Genomic DNA, 6334 nt, shown 5'->3' with positions numbered 1-6334 from the left:
ATCAATGTCATAACTCCAGAGGAGTACATAAGGGATGTTTATCAGCCTGTTTCAGACCTTGAAAACGAAGATGTATCTGTTTCGGCAAGAAATTGGACTCCGATACTTTTCCAATAGGAAATTTCTTCCGTTTTGGAATTTTTGGAAAATTAGAAAAATAAAAAGCAGTCCGGAGAGCAAACGAGGCAGCCACAAGGGCCCACTCCGCCACCACCACCCTGGTGGCGGTGGGCAAGCTTGTGGGCACCTCGTGTGCCTCCTGGACTCCGTTTTCTTGCGGAGGACCCCTTCTGGCCCAGAAAAAATCAATATATAGTCGCCCGAAGGTTTGGATCTCCGTATCGCGTAGTTTTCCTTTGTTTTCATTTCGAGCTTGTTGTCTGCCGCAGATTTAGAGCAAAGATGTCTCAGGAATCTGTTGGGGAGAATGATCTTCACCAAGTTCATGAGGAAGTAGATGCTGATCTGAAAAGAGTAGAAGTCACGGAAGCCAGGGACCAAGCTAAGGAGAAAACCCAAGCTAGGGATGAAGTTCAACCTATGTTCAACATTGAAGACATTGAAGGAGTAGATTTTCTCCAACCCTTCCTCCACATGCTGTCTCCATCCTTGATTGAACTCTTGAGGTTTTGCGAAACAACTCGTGCTTGCAATATTTCTCTTTCTCATGAAGTTGTTTTGCTGGAAAACCATGTCACATATCTCAAAGGTATAAATCAAAGATTGTTAGCTCTCTTGGAATCAAAGGCGACAACAACACCATCATCACCACCAAAGGAAGACAACTAATCATTGGTATGGGCAATCCCCTTGGCCTCTGCCAAGCTTGGGGGAGTTGCCCTGGTATCGTATCACCTTTATATCTTTTCCTTTTACCTTTGTTTCAGTTCTTTCCTTTTCAGTTTTTTTTCTTCTCTTAGAGGAATAAGTCTTTAGTTTTTAGTTTGAGTCTTTTGCTTTTGTCTCTCCCCGGTGTATTCGAGCTTACGATCTATATAATAAAGAGTGTCTTAGTCAAGGGCTTTGCTTTGTGCCATGATCAATAGTATGAAAAGAACGATAGCATGGAAGATCATGAGATGATCTTACGGAAAGTGATAACTTCACTTATGACATGTATGATGATTGAAACTTGTTGAGAATAAATCAACATAGACTTTAGTCATTGTTGCAATTAATAAGAAGTAATAAGGAAAGAGAGGTTCACATATAAATATATCATCTTAGACACTTTTTACAACTGTGAGCACTCACCAAACTATTACATGCCTAGGAGTAGATGTTGGACAAGGAAGACAACATAATGAATTGTGTTTGCTTGGTTCCAAACAATGTTATATGATTAGAGATCCCTTAGCATGTGACGATTGCTTCCACCTCATATTAGCCAAAACTCCCGCACCAAGTAGAGATACTACTTGTGCATCCATAAACCTCCAACCAGTTTTGCCATGAGAGTCCACCATACCTACCTATGGATTGAATAAGATCCTTCAAGTAAGTTGTCATCGGTGCAAGCAATAAAAATTGCTCTCTAATATGTATGATCTATTAGTGTGTGGAAAATAATCTTTGTACGAACCTGTGATGAGGAAGACATAAAAGCGACAGACTGCATAATAAAGTTCTTTGTCGCATGAGGCAATATAAAGTGACGTTCCTCCGCACTAAGAGGACACGCATTCAAACCTCAAAAGCGCAAGACAACCTCTGCTTCCCTCTGCGAAAGGCCTATCTTGTACCTTTACTTTTTACCCTTGTAAGAGTCATGGTGATCATCACCAATTCCCTTTTTGCCTTTGTCTTGGCTACCGTCACATGCTTGGGAAAGATCTATATTCATATATCAACTTGGAGTTGAGTACTCATGCTTTATTCTTGTTGACTTTACCCTTGAGATAAATGGTTGGGAGGCACAACTATAAGCCCCTATCTTCCTTTGTGTCCAGCTGAAACTTTGACACCAGGAGTACCACGTGAGTTGTAACAATTGTGGAAAACAAAAGAGATGATTGAGTATGTGGGTTTGCCTTACAAGCTCTTATTTGACTCTTTCTGATGTTGTGATAAATTGCAATTGCTTCAATGACTATGGATTATTGTTGGTTACTTCTCGGTAAGGTTTTTTGCTTCATGCTTTGCTTTGTGAAGGAATTGTTACTTTCCCATAAGAATCTTTATGATATATTGTTGTTCTATGTGTGATCATGATGCCCTCATGTCTGTATTATGTTTTATCGACACCTTCGTCCCTCAACATGTGGACATGTTTACACTACAAGGAATATGCTAATACGCGACGCTATTTTTTCGTCGCTACATCGTCACGGTTTTTATTTTACGACGATCTCACGACGAAAAACCAAGCGTCGAAAACGGAGCATCACAAATGAACAGCAGCGATGTTTTGATCAAAATCGTCGTAACTTTTACGACGATTCCTGGATTGTCGTAACCTTTACGACGATCCTAAATCATCGTTGGCAATCAAACCCAGTCCTACGTGGCAGTCCTACGTGGCAAAATTACGACGAAATCAAAACATCGTGGTTGAAATCAGCCCAACCCATTTCAATTGATCACATGGGCTGGTTTTATTTTTTTGGGCTTTTTCTTATTGGGCTTCTTTTTGGGCCTTAGCCTATTTACAATCATAGTATTTTTTCAAATTTTTTTATCATTATAATTTGGGCCCTGGCCGTTTAGTGCCCAAATACATTTGGTCCAGTTTCAGTTTTGACCTTTTTCATTTTTGAATTCAGCAACTTTTTGTTTCAGAACTTGGTTTCATTTGTATTTGTTGAGCCTTTTCAACCCAATTATTTGTCCAATATTAAATCCAACACTATTGCATATTCAAATCAAGAAAACTCCAAGTCAAATTAAAATCATCCATCATATAACATCATATAATACATCTCCCAGGTTTACATAACACAATAACTCATCTCATGAATACATTTCCTTACACATGAATATAGCAAGAACGGACAGAATTACACAATAGAAATGACACATCTGCTACTATCCCAATAGTACAATGGACTTCATTCCACTGTCCTATGAGACATGCTCGAGATGCGACAACTTGCCATCCTACAAGAACATTACACTGCACATGAATCAAACAAACGGAAATAAATATAAAAAATATTAGAGTTAGTGTTCAAAACTTAGCAAGTTTGTGTTAAGAACTTGAGCTCCTTACTAAAAACATAATGTACAGCAGTTTGGCCACACCAAAACGTATAGTATTTTTTATTACTACTACTATATGGTTAGATTCAACTACCACGTCTCGTTTGGCAAGCTCATAATTAAATTGAGTGTACTGGAGTATACTGATGCAACTAGATTTGCATCCATCGCCTTTAAAAAATTACATGGAAGGATATGCCACCGGAGTCCAGTACCGAACAACCAATGATGCGGTTCACACTAACAGTAAAAGAAAACAAATTAAACTTGTATAGATATGGACATGTGGTAGGCTGGTGGCTCAGTCTGCCGTCCAAGTGACCAAGTTTAACCGATATAAGTTTAAGGTTTGTCTCCATGTTGCCAATAATGCAACATTTAAAGAATTGATTTGCATACTGCAGAATACTTCAATTAAAGTAAGAGTAAAACATGTTGCTATAGTTAATAAGGTAAGATGCCAGGCTAACCAGTCAAGAAATCTGAAGGAGAAAAAAGGTTTCCAGCAGAAAAAGAAAAAGCTAAGGCATTCCCATCAATGTTTGGCCTCAATCAACATGCCATTCTTTTTAAGAAGACAAATAGATAAGCAATAAGCAATACTCACTACTAAATTCAGTGTGTTGTGGATTTCAATTGACAAGCAGATAAGCAATACTCACTCTAAGCTTCAAGCACTAGCTAAACCAAGCATCAGTTTTAAAAAGTTCGGTTTAAGATACTTCAACGATGGGTGACATCTCAGTAGCATCTCCTAGTAACATCATATGCTTAGCTGACAAACTCCATTGTGTACCACAATAACAGAACCACCTCAAGCATCTCTACAACAATGTATATATAGTGATGGCATGCCTAGCATCAGTTTTAAAAAGCTCGATTTTAGATACATCAAAGACCAAAAAAGGTCTCGGTGGTCTAAATGTTTCACATCCTCTGCTCAGCACACCATCATCACAATAGTGTTATTGAACTCACCATCATGGTCGATGGTGTCCTGGACAACCTTGGCCAGTTCCAGCATGGTGAACTCACCGGGGTTGCCCAAGTTGAATGGCCAGTTCCAGCATGGTGAACTCACCGGGGTTGCCCAAGTTGAATGGCCAGTTCCAGCATGGTGAACTCACCGGGGTTGCCCAAGTTGAATGGCCCAATGTGATCACCTTCCATCAGCCTCATCAACCCCTCAACTTGGAAGAGTGCTATTTTAGAAAGCACATTCCAGATAGCATAGCCATAATTATTGTTCATTGATGGTTAGAGATGCCCTACCAAATCAGAAACGTATTGGAAACTCCTGGTCTGCTTGCCATCGCCGTAAACCGTCAAAGGCTCCTTCCTTAGCGCCTGCCATTATATTAACATAGAGCATTCGGGTGTTAGTTCGGAAATGAAAAGAAACTTGCGGTTTTTAAACTACCAGAGCAACAGCGTTGTGTGTTTACCTGAGCAACAAAGTTCCTGACAACACGGCCATCATCAATGCACATGCGCGGGCCATAGGGCGTAAAGATCCGAGCAATCCTAACCTGAATAGTGAACACAACAAAATACAACAATCACTACACATACATTTTTATACAAATGGAATGGAAATTCCAGTGCTTGCAACAATATATTAGTACTCCCTCCATCCCGAAATTAATGTCGCACCCATAGTGTAATGGAAATTTTGCCAAAACCCCCTCGTACCATCAAATCTGTTATAGATAGATCCTGTCTCCTTTCTTCTTCCTCCGCCCGTCAACCTGCTCCACTGCTGCCCACGATCTGCACCTCTGTGATTCCCTCCCAACGCGATCTCGTCTCCTCCTGCCGCGACCACCCCAACCACCGATAGCACATTCCGTGGCCCCGGATCAGAGCGCGTCGCCGCGACAGCCCTTGCACGCCGGCTTCTGCGGCGCACCACCCTAGCTTCTGCATGGTGGTCAGAGCGACCAGCGCCACCACACGCAACCACCCAGCCCATTGCACACCGCCACCCGGATGTCACACCGACGTCTCGCAGCGTCCTATCCTTTCCCTGTCACCTGCTATTGCTGCGGTTTCGACCAAGAAATGGCAAGATTTTGTTTGTATTGGGAAAAAAATATCAGGAAACTTTTAATCAGGAAATGACAAAATTTTGTTAATTTTGGAAACATTCAATTGGGAAATGGAAAGGTTTTGTTAATTTTAGAAACATTTAATCAAAAAACTTTTAATCAGGAAATGACAAGATTCTGTTAATTTTGGAAACATTCAATCGGGAAATGGCAAGATTCTGTTAATTTTGGAAACACTCAATCATGTTAATTTTGGAAACATTCAGTCAGACAAGATTAATGATGCTGACATGTTAAGTTTCATAAAAACATGAAGTCTTGCTTTGAATTCTACAGCTGGAAACGCATGCATATAAGTCTTGAATGATAAGCTGAACGTCTAAACTCCACAGCAAAACAGGAAGTCTTGCTCTGAATTTCACAGCTGAAGTGCCATTCAAAAATTGCCACTCTACTGGAAACTCTCTGTGAACATTTTGCTTCCTTAACATGCTTGCAGTGGGTAAACCACCTACAGCTTTCTCAAAGGTGCAAAGTCCCCATCATTTTTATCCTTGTTTACTGACTGATACTTGAGGAGTATAGAAGAGCCATGGTGCAGCCGATAGGACTTTGTTCAGGCAGTAGAAGCAAAGAATGACTTCCTTTTTCATTCAGTTTGCAAAATCTTGCTCGTGCTACTACTCTTGCCCTGGCAATAATGTGGGACATGATTATTTGGATAATGTTTTAAACTCTTAAGCTTGGTCATGTACTCATGTGGTCAAAATTCAGAATGGTGATTGAACTTAACTGAATTTTTCAGTAAAGTTTCTGTGAAGACAATTTAACTGAATTTTCAACACATATCCAGATGAATTTTATACAACATGGCCATTTTAACACTAGGAGTATTTAAAAATAAGCAACTGGTGCATCTACAGTCAAGTTTCTTCGGTCTAGTGAAAAAATAAGGTGGTGCAGGAGAATTTGTCAACACAATTTCTTTAGTCTAGTCACACAGTACCCTTTTAACTTACATCATAAAAGTTCTACTGGCTACCCAACACTACCAGAATCAATCTCAATATATTAACACTGGTATATGG

The 6334-nt window shown here is 40.1% G+C and overlaps 2 pseudogenes; both read right to left on the bottom strand.

The window, feature by feature from the left end:
- Positions 1-3885: 3885 nt before the first annotated feature.
- On the bottom strand, positions 3886-3971 carry LOC123445912 (annotated as a pseudogene).
- An 82-nt stretch (positions 3972-4053) lies between these two features.
- On the bottom strand, positions 4054-4140 carry LOC123445774 (annotated as a pseudogene).
- Positions 4141-6334: the final 2194 nt, after the last annotated feature.

The sequence above is a fragment of the Hordeum vulgare genome, chromosome 3H (assembly GCF_904849725.1).
Source record: "Hordeum vulgare subsp. vulgare chromosome 3H, MorexV3_pseudomolecules_assembly, whole genome shotgun sequence".
Classification (NCBI taxonomy): domain Eukaryota; kingdom Viridiplantae; phylum Streptophyta; class Magnoliopsida; order Poales; family Poaceae; genus Hordeum; species Hordeum vulgare.
The sequence above is the reverse complement of the archived record's forward strand: the minus strand, read 5'-3'. Positions and strand labels throughout refer to the sequence as shown.